Source organism: Canis aureus, chromosome 5 (assembly GCF_053574225.1).
Source record: "Canis aureus isolate CA01 chromosome 5, VMU_Caureus_v.1.0, whole genome shotgun sequence".
Taxonomy (NCBI): domain Eukaryota; kingdom Metazoa; phylum Chordata; class Mammalia; order Carnivora; family Canidae; genus Canis; species Canis aureus.
The window spans coordinates 35,789,527-35,809,311 of record NC_135615.1 but is presented as its reverse complement, the minus strand read 5'-3'; the positions used below and the strand labels follow the sequence as shown (position 1 = coordinate 35,809,311).

Here is a 19,785-nt window from a genome sequence, read left to right as displayed (position 1 = left end):
CCCTGCTCAGGCCAGCCCCACTCACTTCTCCCCTGACCTGCAGTCACACTTGTGTGCCCCAGTCCTGCCTTCCTGTTACCCCTTAGGTGTCTCTGCTGTGCCTTCAAGAATCCACCAAAACCTTGTGATAAAAATCCAGGTTAGGAGGAACTAGGGAAGGGTCTAGGACCTCTCCAAACCCTGTCCCTTTCCTGCTGGTGTATGAGGTAGACAAAACTTCAGGCTGACAGCAGCCAGTCCCCTTGTCTCTTTCCATGTTCTCATCCTGACTCCAGGAGCCAGACAAGAATGAATCTGTGGGTAAATGGAGGGAAATGAGTGGGGGATGCCTTTAAAGGGAGATTTAAGAGAGGAGGCAAGGAAGCCAATGAAGTGCAGCCTCATCAAAACCAGACTCCAGCCCAGAGAAACCAACCTGCGGCCCCCGGGCCGCCATCCCCAGGCCCAGAGTGAGGCGCTGTCCAGGGTGCTAGGTGGGTGAGGTACCACCCTGGACCATCACCTAGAGTCAGCCTGCCTTAGCTGCCAGGCACCCAAAGTCCTGGCTTGGCAAGAACAGAGGAGGGAGCCTGGGGTTCTCCCCCTTAAGGGTGCCCCCGGAGCTTGCCCAGCCTTGAGGAGGGATGTCATGAAGCATTCTGGGGAGAGCACCGGAAGAGGAACTGGGCCCTGTTCTGCCCAACTCACTGTGTGACCCCATGTGGGTCCAGGTTGGGCCTCCTTGCCTCCCCTGCCAGACTACCCCCACTCCCTTCTGCACTGCTTTGGGTCTTTACCTCCTCTTAAAATGAGGAGATCCATTTTACCTGCCATCTCCACCCCTGCCCCCTTTTAAAACTGATCAAAACCAGCCCACATTTCTGAGAGGCTTCCTGCCTGATCTAATCCCAAATGAGAGGACAGGTGCAATGGGCTGCATTCTGGCTCCCCCCAACCTTCTCTCTTTCTCTCTGTCCCTGGCCCCACCCAGTGTAGGATATTTCTGCATCACTCCACCTCACCCATGACTTTTGTGACCAAGGATACAGACCAGCCCCTCCAAACAACTTCCTTCCTTCCTTTTTTGGGTCTCAGCTTCCCCTAAATCCCCCAGGCTCTTCTGAAGAAAGGGTCTGGAGGGTTCAGGAGAGTCTGGAGGAGAGGAACTGGTCAGCCTTCTGGGCTGCAGCAGAACAAGTTGCAAGCACAGCAATAAGAATTTAAGTGAGACCCATCCTGCCTATTCTTGCTTGGTCTTAAGTGTTACCTGAGGGACTTGATAAAATAGATTATGAGGCCTTCCCCCAAAGCTCCTAAACCAGAGTCTACAGGGATCAGATATAGTAATCTGTTATTCTTTTTAAATGTTTGGGAAACAATGAGTTAGACTCCAAGAGGAACTTCCCATTTAGAGAAATGAGCCTGGATAGGAAGGTCAGTCTACTCCTCTGGGGACTTCCAGGCCCTTGAGGGGAGATCTGCTAACACTGGACCACTTAAGATTCATTTAAACCTCAGTTTTCACATATGGAGAAAAGAGGGCAGGATAGACAGGGATCTGGGGCCTCAGTCCACCCACCCTGAGCATTAATCCTAGGGTTTTGAAGACTGCACGAGTATAAGATTTTACTTAAAAAACAACAAAAACAAAACACAAGAAAACAATGACAACAAAAAACTTCTACAGATTAAAAAAAAATGTAAAGAACCAGTGAGAGAATATCTGGGCCTGGATCCTAGGACACCGGGGACCCCAAGGGGCTCAGCACTATGTGAGGGTTTCTTTCTGGTCTGCCCTAAATCCCTGCTGCTGCAGTTGCTATTTCAATCTGTTCCCTCCGGTTATGGACTCAGAGGGGGAAGAACAGGAGGTCATCTCCTCAATTGAGACTTCTTGGGGGTGGGGAGGAGCGTTTCTAAAGGAAAGAGGAGGGATGGGGATTTTTGGCTTGCTGCCTGAGTTCTAGTCCTCTGGCCTGATTTCTAGTCCAGGGAACTGGATGCCCATTGGATCTGGGGCACAGGACTCCAACCCAACTCCACCAGGGTGCCTCAAGCTCCCACACCCACACATGGAAGCCAAGCCTGGCAGGACGGAGTGCCTCCCCCTTTGGTCAGGGCTCCGTCTGAGGTTACAGTGAAGCCTGAGATTTGAAAGCATAAGCGGGGGGGTCCCTGGGTGGCTCAGTGGTTTGGCGCCTGCCTTTGGCCCAGGGCGCCATCCTGGAGTCCCAGGATCGAGTCCCACGTCGAGCTCCCAGCATGGAGCCTGCTTCTCCCTCTGCCTGTGTCTCTGCCCCTCTCTCTCTCTCTCTCTGTCTATCATGAATAAATAAAATATTTTTTTAAAATAATGAAAGCATAAGCGGTTTCCCCATATGCTCATTCTACACCAACCCCAAACCAAGGTTATGAACAAATCAAGGACATCTTGGGAGGCCCCGACCTCATCCCTCAACTTCCAGCAGCTGCCTCGGGCTGGCTCCAGCCTTACCTGCCCTGCCTTGTCGTCCTGCAGCTGAGAATGGAATAGAGGTTCTGCCAACACCGGGCACTGGGTAGTGTCCTCAGTTTCTGGGGGTGGGCAGACAAGGGGCAGCATTGAGCTCCACTCTGGGCAGGGGGCCCAGAGTCCTTGCCTGGGCTGAGGGCCAGATGAGCCCAGTAATAGCTGAGCCAGGACACCCCCTCTCTTTCTGATCCCAAAAGAGAGATGCATAAAGGGGGGCCTCAGGTCAGAGGTATGAAACAAAACCCTAAAATTCCACTCTGAACCATCATGGGCCCTGAGATGTATCACTGTCTTTGGCCTTTATGAACCCATCTGCACAATGGGAGCATCACCTCTGCTCTCCTTCTCCAGGGTTGGTAGGAGAACTTGAGGTCATGAATGTAAAGAAAGCAGAAGTCCAAGGAAGAACAAACTGGTAGAGATCAAGGGAAAAGGCACCTAAGGTCTACTCTTTCTACCACTACATTTGACAAATGGGGATACTGAGGTACAGAACCAGGAAAGGCTGTGCCCAAGGTCACACAGTTGAGGAGCTGGCTCTAGAACTCAGGAACAGCTTCTTTCTGTACCTGGATGGACTGGAGGCACAGAATGAGGCCCCAGTTTCCCATGCCCTCTGTCAGGTCCTCCCATAAAATCAGGGGCTCAAATCTTCAACCAGGAGACTCTACCCAAAACAGTGACCCAGCCCCCTCCAGCCTTGGGGCAAGAGCAAGAGAGGAAGTACAGCTGGGCCACAGGGCACTGATCCTAAGAAGCCTACAAATGACAGGCTGGCACTGGTTAGATCCCCTGCATTCTCTCTCAGCATAAGCCAGGCCCTGCCCCATGCAGGGGCTCCTGCTACCCATTGCCCTTGAGAGGACCTTGGGCTCAGTGACATCTTTTTCAGCTCCAACTAAGGTACACCCGTGATGATAATGGAAAACTGGCAGGGCCAGGGCTAAATGCCAAACTAGTCACTTTCCGGGTGTCAGCTCTTTCAAGACAACTTTGTCCCCCTCCTCACTCTCCCCATGGCAGCTAGTATGAACTGGGAACACACAAATCACATTAACTTTCTCTCACTCATAACTGTCCAATAGGTCCCACTGCCCTTCGATGATAATTCATTCTCCTTAGCATGGCCTAAAAAGGCCTTGTCTAAGCTGGTTCACTGCCCTCTCCCCATCCCCCACCCCATCAGCCACAATGGCCTTCTTTCTGCTCCCTGAGCTCATTCCCACCTCAGGGCCTTTGCACCAGCTGTACCCTTGGCCTAGAATGCTCTTTCCCTAGATCTCTAAATGACTGCCTCTCCTGTCAGGGCTCAACTCCAATGCCGCCTCCTCAGAGAGGCCCTCTCTCACCACCCTGCACTCTCACACTCCTCCACCGAGCATCGGACCTGCTAAGCATCACTTAGCAGAACTGAAACTCCCTTTTCTATTTGCTTCCTTATTTCCTGCCCATCTCCCTCAGTAGGATGTCAGTTCAGGAGGGTGAGGGCTAGGTCACATTCACCATCTCCCCCAGAGCCCAACACCAAGCCTGGCAAACAGTGGGCACTGTTTTAAATATTTGATGAATAACCTGGGGATTATTATCATCATCACTGTTGTAGGCAGGAGCCAAGCAAGATTGAGGAAGATGCTTAGGGTTGCAAGGCTGGAAAGTGGCAAGGCTGAGATTCTGCTTGGAACGACATTGGATTGTCATAGAAGTACCTTGTATGGTGACTTCCATGCAGAGATCCAAGCCAGGGACTGTGGGAAGCCCAAGGAAAGGTCTGGAGAAGGGGGCCCAGCAAGGAGGGTTCCAGGACCCGATATGCTCTATTAGAGGGGAGAGGGCATGGGTACTGATGCCTGTGTGCATGTCTGTGAGCAAGTATATGGTGCAGGCATTTCTGGGCACATACAACATGCATGCATGCACATGCACACACACAAAGGGAGCTGGGCAGCCACTCATGAGGCAGACCCCTAGGTGATGGAGTAGAGATGAGGAGCCTACAGGCCAAGGGGCAAGGTTCAGGCCAGATAGCCCGACATCAGTGAGGCGCTGGGATTAAAATCATTCTGCTTCAGAAGAAGCCAGGAGCAAGAAAGGGACAACTCAGTGCTCCACTGGGGAAGATAGGCACCCCCAGTCACCACAGCCACACCCGGTAGCATCAGATGGCCAGGTGGGTTTGGGAGGAGATGGGGGAATACAGGTCCACGTGGTGGAAATGGGGACACAGGATGCAGAGCTGAGATGGGGAACCCATGGTGCTGGGTACTACCCAGGACAGGCAAAATCTAAGAGCCTGTGGGATGTCCAAGGGGGGGGGCAGTGGGATCAGAGAAAAATCATTCTGGGTGTCATTATAGAGGCAAATCTGAGACTTGGGTTTAGCTTCCAATGTGCTAGCAGAGTTTGGACAAATGAAGCCCCTCTCTGGCCTCATTTCCCCATATCATATATGTTCGAGATTTCTAACTATTTCCAAGTCTTAGACTTTGGGCCTTTGATGGCGCTGCGGATCCCACCCAGACTCTCACATATGTGCACAACATTTTGAGTATTTTTGATAGGCTCAGGGACCCCTAAAGCCCATCCATATGCCTTGGGCATGAACTCCACAAATGGGACAGTCTTCAAAAGACCTCCCATGTCTGACACTGGACACTCGCAGAGAGTTCCATAAGGGCTTCTTGCAAGACAAAGAAAATGCTGGAAGCCTTTCATGGTCAGAGCTATTCCCTGCCCCTTGGGAGCCCATTCTGGACACCCTTGTCAATCCCACTGCCCTTCCCCAAATTCCTACTATGCAGACTTCCTTAGCACATGGGCTGGGATTATGACACACACATACACATACACACACACAAATAGTTAAATAAGATGATCAGTGAAAAGAGCTGGCATGTAGTGAGTGCTCAGAATAGACTTGGGCCAGGTATACCCCACACCATTCGCAGGGCCCAGGTTAGGTTCCAGGACACTCCAGGAAAGTGCCAGACCACTGACATCAAGGACAGCAGGAAGTTCACAGGCAGACCCCTCGGTGGGACCCCGGCCCCCCATGCTCTCCATGCTCCCCCAAAGTCTATGCCAGCCAAGGAGCCTCGAGGTCAGAGCTCTAAGCACTGTCTCTAGGCTTAGACCAGTCGGGGTGCGTGTCTGCCTCTTCAATGTCCCCAACTACTCAGGGCAAAGGGTGTAACTGGGAGAATATGAAGGGGTTGTCTACCCAGGAGCCTTGGGAACTTCCCTGCCTCCATTCCCCAAGGTGACCCTAATCCCACCAAACCCACTTGGTCTTCCCAACTTGGAGCACCTCATACAGCAACCAGTGCCTCAAACTGGAGTCCAGGACAGTGAGTCAGGGTCCTAACTGTACAGTCAGAGAGGCTTGCCTTCATATCCCAGCTCTGCTACTCACCAGTTGTGTCACCTCAAGAAAGTTGCCTAAAGTTGGACTGAAGGAAGTGGTGTGGATGCAGTGCTCAGCCCAGAGCTGGGCACAGTGCTCAGGGAAGGGCAGCAGCTCTTGCTTCCCAGAACCCTTCTCAGGCCTGCAGGGGGAAGGGCTGGCTGCCACACTGGGGATGGAATGCACAGGAGAGAAGCACAGGACATTCAGTGGGCCCTGCAGACATTTGTCCATGGCAGGCTGTCAAGTGGCTTCTGAGGCAAGGGCTTCAGGGGCCCAGCCTGAGGATAGAAGAAGGAGAAAGGCACCCTTGGGGCCCAGAAGGTGGGCCAGAGAGAGTGCCCTACCCTTTCCTGAGGCAGATGGGGACCCTAACAGTCCTGACCCCACCAACACTCCCACTCCCACCGCAGGTCAGTCTCCCTCCTAGTTTCCATCTCAAGGGAGAAGAGAAACACTAGTTACAGGACAAGGGCCAGGGCCCTGGGCTTCCCTTCAAAAGTTCCTGAAGGCCCAAGCCCTTCAGGTGGTACCAAACCAGAGGCTAGTATGGAGCCCAGCATCACGCCGCTTTCTTATGCTCAGTTTGGCCCTTGGGGAACCAAGCTTTGCCTTGGGTCATAGGCATCTGGAAGGCCTTCTCTTTCTCACGGTTGAGGAGACAGAGGTCCCCAGGGCTGGGTGCATATTTGCATCTTCTCTGCATGTACTCTTCAGCCTGCTGGGACTTTCAGGGCCCCTGGGCCCAATTCTGCAAAGGTCATTCCTTGACATCTTCTGACTTGATTCTCTCCCTACCCCCCAGCACTTGGCACCTTCCTTTGCTTAGTATTTGCATACATGGGCATGCTGGTTTGGAGGGCTTTCAACACTGCTGAAACTCCTGTCTGCTGTCAAATCCCAAATCATGTTTATAGCTGGGGACTCTACCTCCAGCTGACTTCCCTACAGGGAAGCTATCTGGAACCACAAGGGAGTAGGCTGTTCTGGTTAAGTGACCATCCATTTCTCTGTCTTCCTGGAGCTTCATATGGTACCTGGGACTCATTCTGCTTCTTGAGCCCCATTTGACTCATGAGCTACCCTCCAGTCTGGCTCAACAGTCAAGAGAGACAAACCAAGAAATTTAATCCTCCCTTCTGCCCAAGTTTTACTTATCCCCTACTCCCAAGATCTTCACCTTCTCTGCCCCCGAACCCCCAAAACCCCTCTACCTTTCTGCATCCTCCCCTCTGACCTTTCCCCCAACCCCTCTCCAACCTCTTGATGCCGTTGCTCTACTTAACCCCACCTCTGCAGGGTACTCCCTCATCCCCTTACTCCCCTCTCCCCCTGCTCACTCTTGTCTCTGCTTTAGGACTTCAGCAAAGGGTTGTGGTCTCCTTGAGGCTGGACAAAGCCAGCATGTGTGAGATAGGCTATAGTGAGCCATCCCCCTATTGCTACCCTGTCCCCATCTTTGAGGGAGTCCCTCCTAATCAGCCATAGCCCACTGACAGAAGATCTGGTGCCTGGTAAAAGCCTCATCCCTTGATGCACAGTATGCAGGGTAGGAGAGAAAGAGAGGATTCAGGAATGACAACAGCATTTGGGCCCTGAGCACCTGGAAGGATGGAGCTGGCATTCCTGAGATGGGAAAAACCAGGTGGACCAGGTCTGGGGAGGAAGATCGGGAGCTCAGCTTTGGAAAAGTTGAGTTTGAAGTGTCTAGTAAGGCATGACAGTTGAGATGCTATAAAAAAAGCTATTGAAGGGCAGCCAGGGTGGCTCAGCGGTTTAGCCCAGGGCCTGATCCTGGAGACCCAGGATCGAGTCCCACATTGGGCTCCTGCATGGAGCCTGCTTCTCCCTCTGCCTCTCTCTCTCCCTCTCTGTGTCTCGAATGAATAAATAAATAAATAAAAATCTCTAAAAAAAAAAAAAAAAAAAAGATACTGAAGCTCAGGACAGAGTTCAAAATTGGGGGTATAAATGTGGAAACTGACAGCATATAAGTAGGTGTACTTAAGCCAGAGGACTGGACAAGATGGGCACAGTAGTGAACGCAGTTGAGGAGGGCCAGCTGTACAAGGGCCGAGTCCTGGGACCAATGTTCAGAGATGGAGACAGGATGTGGATGGGGGCAGAAGAACACTGAGTAGGATCAACCACAAGGCCAGAGGAAAACAGAAGATGTCCTGCAAAGAGAGTATTTCAAAAATTGGGAGAAAATGAAGGTGTCAGGTGCTTCAGATGAGGACTGAGACTTGGCCCCTGAGTGTAGTAGCATGGAGGCCAGTGGGGACCTTGAGAAGAGCTGTTGGTGGAAGGGGGTGAAAGCCCAGCTGGAGTGCAGTCAAGAGAGAGGGGTAGAAGAGGACCAGGAGATGAGTCCAGACAACCCTTCTGGGGAGTTTTGCTATGAAGCAGAGCAGAGACTCAGTGGTAGCTAGATGGAGAACATAGGAGAGCCATCTTGTAAGACAGAAGCAATAGCAAGTATCTGCTGGTGGAACAATCTAAGTACAAGAGGAACTTATAAAGCAGGAGGGAACTAGCTAGAGCAACAGCTTCAAGCAGACCTAAAGGGACAGGATCTAGTGCACAAGTAGAGGGGTAGACTTAACCAGGAACAGGAACACTTCACCCCCAGCAACAGGAGAGAGGCAGAGCCGCAGGTGCTGGTAGATGGGTGAATGTAACACTGGGAATCTGAGAAAAGTCCTGACTGCTTCTATTTTCTCAAAAAAGTAGCAAGCAGTATTATCAGCTGAGACGCAGTGGGAAAGAGGGGCAAGGAACAAGGGTAGAAGACAAAGTGTGAACTAGCCAGTAGGGGAAAAAGAGATGGGACTCAGGACCCATGGTGGGGATGCAGGAGAGTACTAAGGACCCACATGAAGTTCACAGTTTTGAAGTTCAAGTGAGACCAATCAGGGTGGTGGTTTTGCTTAGCCCCATTCAGCTGCACAGGTACAGATGTGTGGGCTAGGTATTGTATCTAACCAGGGTCAGGGTTCCCCAAGCAAGTATGAAGAAGCAAATGAGGAAAGGGAGTTGGGTGTCTGCAAAGGAAGGATTATCCTGTTTTTTTTTTTATAGTGATTTTTTTTAAGATTTTATTTATTTATTCATGAGAGACACAGAGAGAGAGAGAGAGAGAGAGAGAGAGAGAGAGAGAGAGAGAGAGGCAGAGGCACAGGCAGAGGGAGAAGCAGGCTCCATGCAGGGAGCCCGATGTGGGACTTGATCCAGGGTCTCCAGAATCAGGCCCTGGGCTGAAGGCGGCGCTAAACCACTGAGCCACCTGGGCTGCCCCTATCCTGGGTTTTATAGTGGTCCCCAGCCCATGCTCACACTCCCTGCCCTGCTAGTGCCTGAAAGTTCACCACCTGTTCCCTGCTTTAAGTCACGAGTGGCCTTCCCTCTGCCCTCATCCCAAAGTGAACTTCTGAGAGGATGGCCACAGGTGGCCACTAACACCTGAGAAACGAGCTTCCTGCACACTGTTCCTCTAACCTGGAAAGTAACATGGATCTCACACACTCAAAACTGCATTCTCCATCACCCTTCCCAGGCCATTGCAAGATATCTCCCCACCTCTAGTTGGACACCAGTGCCTATCCATTCTGCCTCTTCCATCTTTATCCTCCTCTCCACCTGCCACCTACCACATCCTGGTGCCAGCAGGGCCACCACACCACTGACTCCATCTCCACTGTGCCTTCATTCCCTCTGCATGCCATATGTAGCAGCCCCAAATCCAGTGCCTGGCCTCTTGTATTGTGTCACATCATGGCAGCTGACCAATCCTTGTCCACCACACTGGCCCTCCATCCATCCTCCACAGCACACCATTTCCAACACACACACCTGTCCCATTACTCTCACCTCCAAGATCCTTGGTGGCTCCTAGTATCTTTGGAAAAGGGGCCAGTTCATCAGCCCATAGTCTGGGCCCTGCCCCCTTTCTTCCCATCTTGCCTCCCTCCATCCCCTCTATGCTTACTACTTTCTAACCCCAGGTGTGGCTCTCCCTACACCACCCCTGAGGTTGGGAGTTCCTTGAAGGCCTCATCAATGTCTGCTGAATCACCCTTCTCCAGTGTGTGGTCTCAGGTACGAGTTCAGTCAGTTTTGCTGACCTGGGCCATGTAGATGAAACTCTAGAAGTGGAAAGAGAAAGGAAGGGGGTGAAACAAAGGGATTCCTTAGCGACATGACCTAACTTGGCTGACTACCTACTATAGGACAAGCTGAGGACATCTGCCTCCTAATAAGAAACACTGAGAAGGAGGCAAACATTAGCTACAGGATATTCCGGCCAAAAAATGTTTAAGGTGGGTCTACTCATGAGCAAGCAACAAAACAAATTCGAAACGCAGGACATTCTACAGGAAGACTGACCAAGGCTCTTTAAAATTGACAATGTTATGAAAGATTAAAAAAAAAAAAAAAAAAGGCAGGGCAACTGTTCCAGATTAAAGGAGACTAAGGAGACATAACTAAATGTGATGTGTGATCCTTGATCAAAACTTGTTTTTAAAACAGCTATAAAGGATATCACTGATACACCTAGAGAAATTTGAATATTGATTACATACTAGGTTAAACTGTCATTGTTAAACTTCTTGAGTATGACAATATATAGTCATTATGTAGAAAAATGTCCTCGTCTCAGAAAATTCATGCTGAATTATTCAGAGATAAGTGTCATAATGTCTGCAACTATTTTCAAAAGGTTCAGAGAGACCAAAACAAATGTGGGTAAAATGTCAATAATTGGCAAATCTAGGTCTCTGGGTGAAGGGTATATAGGTGGGTGTTCATTGTGGTATATAGGTGGTGTTCATTGTACTGCCAGGTGTGACAAGACAAAAAGTTAGTGGGGAGAAGAGTGGAGGGAGACACTCCAAAGAGGGGAGCTCAAGGCCCTGCTTGCCCGGGGAAGGAGGGAAACAGTCCTGCTCTCCAACAGGCCACAGCTGGATGCTTGAGTCAGTCGGGGTCAGGCAGGCACAGCCCTGGGGTGGCTCACCACCTAAAAAGGATCAGATCCCAGGGAGGACTTACCTGGGAGCAAACCCACTTAGGACAAGGGTTCTGCAGAAAGCAGCCAGGTCCCCGGAAGGCCACTCCACCCTACCTCTGCCTGAGCTATGGCAAGAAGCCAGGTCCGGCCCAAGCTCACCACTCCCTCCAAACACCCCTCAAGGGGCGACAGTCTGAGTGTGTGAGGAGCCAGGCTAAATATGGAGCCCCAGACATAAGATGCCGCTCAAAACAGATTTTCCTGGAAAAGACCATCTGGCAGAGGATGTCTAGAACATCTTCTGTCACGGGAGGCAGTGTCATTTTCCTGCAAGCAAAACGTCCTGAATGGGAATGCCTCCATCCCACCTCTCTAGGAGATCCTAGCTCAGTGCCTCGGTTTCCCCCAAGGTTACTCCCTTGCTCCAGATGGAAAGGCATGCAATCACCTCCCTCCTAACTTGCATCTCAGGGAAGAAGAGAATGAAACTGAGGACATAGGTCCAAGCAGCAAACAGCTCTGCCCAGGTACAAATCCTGACTCAACCACTTACCAAGTGACATGAAACAAGTAACTTCTCCCTGAGCCTCAGCATCCACCTCCACAAAACGGAAATAATAGTAGTATCTCCCTCTAAAGATGGTTGTGTGAGCTTACTTAGCCAGCGGTAGTACTTAATATATGGAAGCTCGATGAGGTAATGTTCACGTCCCCTGTCACCCTCCACCCCCGCCAGAGTCCCGCCTTCTCAGTCCTGTCGACATATTTCCCTATACACTGGGGAAGGGGGCTCTTGGGTGGGCAGGTCACTCCTCCAGAGATAGGAGGTGAGTAGGGGAGCGCAGCTGGCCCATTTTACTGATTCAGAGATCCCAGGTCACAGAACTTAGAGCTTCCCTGGGAGGGACGGGACGGGGGTGGTAGAATGACTGTATTCGTCCAGGGTTAGGGGTTGTTGGGCTTGGAGGTAGTCACAGTGCCTCTTACCCACTCTCCCTCAAACTGCCTGAGTAACCCCCCATTAAGTAGCTCTTGTTTCCAGGGTCTGGAGGAAGGAGCTAGGGAACCTCCAAAAGTTCAAATGCCTCTCCCTAGACCCAAACTACCCATCTGCCCTGGCCATCAGCCCTCTCCCTCCTCCCCATTCACCCACCCATCCAGCTCAGCCTGGCTTCTCCCGAGCTTGCCAGGAATTTCAGACCCCCTTCCATTGTGGCTAGTGTTTCTGTCCCTAGTTCCCTTCCAAGGTCCCCCCAGGATGGCCCCAAGACAAAAGGGTAAGCTGGGGCAGTGGCCCCCCTGGGGCCTGGATGGAGACAATGTCCCCAGTTCTGACTCAGGGAGTCCCCAGATCCACCGGGGACAGCAACAGTCAGAATACCTCCTCTTAGGAGGGAGCCAGCTGCGCAGGGTGGCCCCCACATCTGGATTCCCTGCCCCACCCCAGCCCCAGCAGGGGGCTCTAAGGACCCCTCCCTCCCTGCCGGTGGCCAGGCAGGCCGGCCATTATGTGCCTTCTCAGCCTTGCCCACTGTCTACCACGCCCCCGTGCAAGCCCCTGTTCCAGCAGCGGAGTCCAGAGCTGGGAAGGCCTGGCGGCCAAGCCAGGCTGTCAAAGTTAGGAAACTGGAAACAGAAATAAATCCTCAAAGCTGCTCCGTGGTAAAGGTAGCTGCCAGCAGGCCCCGGCAACCAACCCACACCCAGGTTCCCTGCCACCAAGCTGCCACTGGCACCCCATCAACACACACATGTACCTCAGATTATACAAAAGGGGGGATCAGGAGCAGAGCCCAGGAGGAAATCGGGCTGGCTGGCCCCAGCGGGCCCTGCAGGCTGGCCTGGGGTTCTCTGGTGGCGCCCGCACTCCCTGGCCCCGACCCGGCCATCCCAGGCTTCCTCTCACGGTCCCATCTCCATGACAACTGTATCCTTCGGATGCTCCGGCCGCCACGCAATTGATCTCAAAATGTAGCTTTGTTAGCAGACCCGGGCGGGCTTGGAGGGCGGAGGGCGGCGCCCTGCACTGTGTGCCCCCCACCCCCGCATCCCCTCCTGGCCCCCACCCCGACTTCGGGGACTAGAGGCGGGGCCCTGGTTCCCGGGGACTAGGTGGCCCCGCGGCCCCGCTCACCGCCCCACTCACCCGCTCCCAGTCCCAGGCGCCGGGTCCAGCCTCTCAGGGCGGCGGGGCCAGGCGGGGGCCTCCGCTGGGCCGACTCGGCCCGTCCCGCTCCGCCGCTGTCGGCTCCCCGCGCCCGCTTAGGTCCCTCCAGGTGTCAGAGCCGAGGCTGTGGGGAAGCTGAGCAGAGGTGGGGGGGACGGAAGGCAGGAGGGAGGGGGAAGGAGGGAGGGAGGGAGGGAAGGGCGGGGGACTGCAGGCGGGCGATAGAGGGACCGGCGGAGGCGAGGCGGCCACCGCGGCCACCCTAGAGGGCCCGCCCGCCACGCCTCCGCTCCCAGGTCCCCGCTGTGAGCCCAGACCCGCCGCCGAGGCTCCGGCCAGCCGCTTCCTGCACAGCCCGGCGCCCGGCCCTTTAAGAAAGTGGGGGAGGGGAGCGCCACGAGGTTCCGCCCCCTTCCTCGCCCAGCCGGGCCCCTGCTGTCCTCTCACCCGGGTCAGACCCAGCCACCGCCCCCCGCGGCAGGACCCTCAGTCTCACACCCTGAGTCCGCCTCCAGGTAAAGGAGGGAACAGGTCCTTGCCCTGCTCCAAAGGTCTGTTCCTCCACTAACTCTTTGCCCTCCTCTCCCCACACAGAGCAGAGACCTGCCCAGATGGTGGGGGACAAGAGGGACCATCTCAGAGATCGGTAAACAGAGCCTGCCCTACCTATCTACCTACCTACCTAGCGAGACAGAGGGACAGACAGACCTGGGGTATGGGATGAGCAGGGGACTCAGGACAGAGGTTCAGACAAAGGAGACACCCTGTGGGAGGAAGAGGGGAAGGGTGGGTCTAATCAAGAATGCACATCCCCAGTGCCAGGTCAGGGGGAGGCTGCCTAGGAAGAGAGATAAAGATGCTGTGAGCTGTGAAAACCATCTCCCAAGGGACCTGCGATGGTGGTCACCACCTTAAAGACCTCCCCCCCAAGGACCCTAGCTCTGAAGAAGGGTGACAGTAATGTATCCTAAACTTCCTAGCTGTGCAGCTCCTGCAGGGCAAAATTCCACCCCTCAGACAGGTGAGAATGGGCACCCTGGGGGTGGGACCCATAGGGATCTACAGAAGCCAGAAGCTGGGGGAACAGCAGAGAGTGAACAGGTCCAGTTCTGCTAAAAAGGGAGAGCAGGGTAGAGTCAGCCCTACCTCCTTCCCACCTCCAAATCTTTGTAGGTGCTCCACCCTCCGCTTGGTCAGGCCTTGATCCTGCCATGCTTAATGAACTCCTACTCAGTCCTCAAATCCCTGCTTAAATGCCCCTTCCTCCAAGAAGCTTTCTCTGACCTTCTTTCTTACTATAAACACACACACACACACACACACACACAGAGTTAGGGGCCCTCTTCCTAGGAAGCAGAGGGTGAGAGGATTTGCTGAACTATTAGAGGTATCTAAACTGTGCAGGATGGACTAATTAAAGATGCAAGGTCTGAGCCATGATTAGTCTCCTCCCTGTTCAAGCTGGGCCACAGCTGAAGCTGGGGTTTCATCAACCATGGTGACACTTTAATTGTTAACTGTACATCTACCATATGCCAGAGTCCATGTTACATGCCTTCCATGTGTTATATTTAACCCTCATAACAATCCTAAAGTCTATTTTACAGATGAGAAAACTGAGGCCCAAGAGCACAGCTGGGCAGTTGAGACAGCACTCAGGCCACACCCCTGTATTGCCCATCAAACCTGGGGATTGTCCCACAGAGCCCAGAAACAAGGAGGCCACTCTACTATAAGTGCCCAGGACCTTCTTGGAGGGCACAGAGGAAACATGGCTTCCCTGCTGTCCTACCCTCTAACCTTCTGCTGTCTGCTACCTGTAGGCAGGGATGGTTGGCAACCAACAGGAGCTGTGGGCAAAGGAGAGGTGACAAGCCTTTGCTTTCACATTCCCCATGCTCAGGACCCAGGACCTCAAGTCACAGCTGAACAACCTTTCTGAGCCTCGACCTCCTCAACAACCCAATAAGGATGGTAATAGCCTCTCTCCCGCAGGGCTGGGGTGCGATGAAAGGAGCTGATGTGCTCAGGGCCTACCCACCCAAGAAGACCCTAGTACCCAGCTGCACCCAACAGGCTGTGGTTATCCCAGCTGTAATGAGGACTTACTCATGGAATGGATTATTTACCCTCTGTCCACCTAGATGAACTGTGAGCCCCCTGAAGGCAAGGTCTTTCTTGTTCACAACGGATGCCCAGGACCTAACACACTTAATAAATCCATGCAGAAGGAAAGACGAGACAGAGGGAGGGAGATACAGCTGTCTCTCCACTTAATCTGGCAGCCAGAACCTAGTCCCTGGCCTGGCACTGATCCCCATTATTGGCAGCTCTGGGAGCCTGTTGCACTGGGCATGAGCTAGCCAGGGCCTGAGGCCTGGGTTCTAATCTAACTGCCACTTCCCGGTGGTGCCACCACAAGCAGCTGTATCCCCTCCCTGAATCTCCCTTACCCATGTAAAGTGGCAGTAGCTCAAAGGGCTTGTCACAAGGCTACAGGTGGTCTCTGTGTGCCAGAGCGCTTTGGGCCACTAGACACAGGACAGAGTCACTGTCGTTATTCTGTGTAGCTACTTTTGCCTCTTGAAAGAATACAGGGTCAGCATCTGCCAGCAGCCACAATGTGCTACATTCTTCAGCATCTCTCCAAGGAAAAAAGAATCAGCAACTTCTGTGCCTTCCTCCAAAAGATTTCCCTTCCCCTCCCCCACCTCCACACCTCCCCCCCAACACACACACACACACACACACACACACACGTGCGCGGCACCCACCTGAAGGTGAGTCTCAGGAAGGCAGGTGCTGGGGCCCGGTTCCCAGCCTACCTCGCCCAGCACAGTCCCTGCCATGGTGAGGCCCTTACCTGACCTCCTGACTCCCCAGACCCAAGCAGGGCCCCCTCCTCTTCCTCAGCCTGAGGAGTGTGACATCCAGGGAGGAGAGGGGCCAGGGCCTAAGACCCATCACCCAGAGGAAGGCACGTAGATCCCAAGAAGGCTTCGCCCAGTTAGCAGCTGAAACACCTAATGCTCCCATCTTCCAGCTGGTGGACTGAGGCCAGGGTAAGGAGGCTGTGGAAGGATGCCCCAGGCCAATCCCGAAGTACTCAGTGATCACCTAGTGTGTACCCAGCCATGCTCCAACCCTGCCCTTACCCCTTCACCCCCAACATAAAGGCCCCAACCCATGTGTCCAGTGTCCTCTCCGGACAACTCACACTTCAAATGTGATGTTCCAGGACCCCACCCACCCTTATACACCCCAACTATCCCTAATAACCTCACTCTACTTATGCTGGTCCTCTGCCTAGGATGCCTTCTCTTCACTCACTCTTGCTAATTCCTCTCAACCCCTAGCCCCCTCCAGCTACTGTGCCATTTCTTTTTCCCCATTATAGCAAATCTTGAAAAAAATTGTCCATACTCTCCCAATTTCTCTCCCATTCTCTCTTGAACTCACTCCAACCTGACTCTCATTCCTTTACCCACTTATTCAACTGACACTGCTCATCAAGGTCAGCGACAGAGATAATGAGTACAGATGTACAGATTGGGCACTGCATAAAGGCACCTGGAGCACACATGGAATGAAGAAGGTACTGAAATCCAGCTTGCTGCCCCCTCAGCATGCTGTGCCTGGTTCAAGGCTACACCAGGCTGGGGAGAGGGATGTATTCCATTACACTGAGGTATCTCCCTTCTGTGTGCCTGCACAATGGGTTGACCTAGAGGAGCTGCCTCTCTCCTATTTGTGCAAAGGGACTAGATAGACTGACAGGAGCCTGGTCCCTAGTGACCATTATGATGTCAAACCCAAAAGTCAATTCTCACACTTAATCTCACTTACTGGCAGCATATGACACACGTGATCACCTTCCTCCTTGAAGCAGTTCCTCCTGTTGGCTTCCAGGACTCACACTGCCCTCCTACATCCCTGGCTGCACCTTCCCACCCTGCCGCCCCCTTTCCTTCACCGACTGGTCAATGAGCCCTGAAGGCCCCAGCTGTCAGTCCTCTGCCTTATATTCCCCCTCCGTCTCCCATTGTGATCCCACCTGGCCTCAAAGCCCATTGAAACCCTAAGGATCCTCCTGTGTGACTCTCCAGCCCAAACCTCATCCCTCTCAGGTCAGACCCTCATACCTGACAGCTGGCCTGAGGTCTCCACTAGGATATGCAAGGAGCAGCTCCAAATCATCCCACACAAAACTGACTACTTCCCTGCCACAGTAGATGCCATCACCTTCCTTCGGTCAGCTCAGGCCTAAACGCAGGCCTTGTCAGCCCTTGTTGTTGCCTCTCACACCCCGCATGCAATCCCTCAATAAAACCTGTGGGATCTACTTTCAAAACATGTCTTCAATTGGCCACTGCTCATCAGCAACACTGCCACCACCTGGCTGGTGCACCATCACCTCCCACCTGGACTGTTACTGTGGCTTCCTCATTGTCCCCCTGCTTGCACCCAACCCCCCTGCCCACATTCCTAACACAGCAGCCAAAGGGATCCTGTTCAATGTCAGCCAGATCCTGTCACCTCTCTGCTCAAAATCTTCAAATGGAGCAGTCCGAGTGGCTCATCGGTTTAGCGCCGCCTTCAGCCCAGGGCCTGATCCTGGAGACCTGGGATCGAGTCCCACGTCAGGCTCCCTGCATGAAGACTGCTTCTCCCTCTGCCTGTGTCTCTGTCTCTCTCTCTCTCTCTCTCTCATGAATAAATAAAATCTTTAAAAAAAAAGATTATTAAAAAAAAAAAGATTATTAAAAAAAATTTTTCAAATGGCTTTCATGTCACTAAGAGTCAAAACAAAACCTTACCATGGCTACAAGTTCCTACGTGATGTGGGCTGTGCCACCTGTCCAACCTCACTCCTCTCCAGCCACAGGGGCCTCCTTGCTGATCCTCTAACATATCAGGCACATTCCCACCTCAGGGCCTTTGCACTTGCTACGCCCTCTGCCTGAAACACTCCTCCCCCAGGTGGCTGCATGGCCTTATCTCTTACCCCCTTCAGCTCTCTGCCTAAAATTCTACCAGTCTCCCCTTTGCCTGCTTGCTTCTCCTCCCTAGCACATATTTATATACTACATGCCTACTTGCTTGTTCCGGTTATTGTCTGTCTTCCTACCACCACTATCATTACTGGACCATAAGCTCCAGGAGAGCTGGAAATTTGTTCTTTCACTTCTGTATGCCCAGGGCCTAGAACATTGCCTGATACATAGCAGGCATTCAGTAAAGCTCTCCAATAAAGAACACACCAACAGATAAAGAAGTAACTACAGATACTGAAATGTACTCTGAAAAAAAATGGAGATGTGACAGCAGCACGTAGCTAGAGGAGTGGGAGCTCCTTCAGCCAGGTGGCCAGAGGAGGCCTCTCTGAGGAGGTGCCCCTAGGGGCACACCATCCCAGCTCACACAGCACCACAACTTTCCCCCATCACACTGTGCTGTTACTGTCTAGACCAGATAGTCCAGGAGGGCCAGGACCCTTCTCATTCTTCTCTGGGTCCCCATTTCTCCAGAGCCCAGGGCCAGCATACTGTAGGTACCCAAAAGGTAATATAGCCAAAGAATAGATGAATGAAAGGTCATGGGCAAATCCACACACGAGCCATGGGACTCTGACAGAGCCCCAGGTAGGTAAGCTGTGTCATGAGGAGCTAGGAAGGAAGCCACAGAGGCCTAGGAGGGACTCCTGGCAACCTCAAGGTCTCATCTATATAATCCCCAACATTACCTCTGAGTCCTATGTTAGACAAGAGGGAGTATGGGGAGGAAAAGCTATTCCCATTGGCCATCATGTGGCCATGAGGATGATTCATCCATTTGTTCCACATTTCCTGAGCAACTACTGCATGTCTATGTGCCAGGCCTGGGGAAGGAGGGTGGGCAGGGCCCACAGTCCCTCCTTCCACAGCTCATCACCTAGCAGATGATTTCCCGGAGGAAGCATCCCTAACAGTAGAGCTTCCTGGAGCAGGCAACTTATCTGCTTTACCCCAGTTATCACAAAATGAGATCAGTTTTTAAGTATGAATTTTGCTAGGCTCCTACCTACTACCCCCCTGGTCTGTGAACTCCAAAGAGGACAAGAACTGTGTCTTGTTATTGCTGGATCCCCGGTGATCTAGCAAGGGTCTGGAGCATCGTAGGAGCTCAATAAATACTTGCCGAGTATTATTGTAAATACATGGGTGAAGAAATGAGGGGTAGAGTATAGGCAAGATCTGAGGATGGCAAAGATGTAGGCTTGCAGCCAAGAGAAGGACAAGTGGGAAAGGCCACAGCTGAGCAGGCCTGAGATGCGGGAGGGTATCCTGGAAGAGAGCTAGGACACGGGCAGGAAAGAAAGGGGAGCTGCCTGTCCTACCCCCATCCCCCAGCAAACAGGGCCCTGCCAGCCCGGTCCAGGGCTAGTGGACAAAACCCCATAAGGAGTGCCAGGGACTTGGAGTGCCTAGAGCCAGCCGGCTGCGGGCCCAGAGCACAGGCAAAGCCCGGCCCAGAACTTTGTCTGAAGGCCTTTGTGGGCCTCTGGGAGCCTGCCCAGGCGGATGCTGGGAACTGGCTTGGGTGCTGCGGCGTGGCACTCCCCGGCTTCCGGAGGTCCACCTGACCCTCAGGCCTGGGTTATGGGGGTCAGAGGAAGGATCCTTAGCCTTGGGGAGGGAACACCGCCCTCCCCCAGGAAGCAGGGGCGCCTAGGATTA

At 53.0% G+C, this 19,785-nt stretch overlaps 1 protein-coding gene and 1 long non-coding RNA gene across 14 annotated transcripts in view; one reads left to right on the top strand and one right to left on the bottom strand.

The window, feature by feature from the left end:
- The window catches only part of PSD2 (pleckstrin and Sec7 domain containing 2), a 143,199-nt gene that overhangs the window by 35,504 nt on the left and 87,910 nt on the right, over nucleotides 1–19,785 (bottom strand). Inside the window, exon 1 of one of the 12 annotated variants that reach the window (XM_077897409.1) lies at nucleotides 13,049–13,399. The exons of 9 other annotated variants lie outside the window; for them this stretch is intronic. The gene's annotated coding sequence lies outside the window, so the exon portion shown is untranslated. Of the gene's footprint in view, nucleotides 1–9,879; nucleotides 10,020–12,659; nucleotides 12,824–13,048; nucleotides 13,400–19,785 lie in introns of those variants that run through there. 2 more of the 12 variants (XM_077897413.1, XM_077897411.1) reach the window with 2 other exon arrangements.
- Nucleotides 13,303–15,759, top strand: LOC144313951 (uncharacterized). 2 transcript variants are annotated; one of them, XR_013379589.1, is made up of 4 exons: nucleotides 13,303–13,584; nucleotides 13,669–13,715; nucleotides 13,886–14,090; nucleotides 14,677–15,759. It is a non-coding gene; the product is annotated as an uncharacterized LOC144313951 (long non-coding RNA). The 2 variants fall into 2 exon arrangements; XR_013379588.1 differs by lacking the exon at nucleotides 13,886–14,090 and having other exon boundaries at nucleotides 13,316–13,584.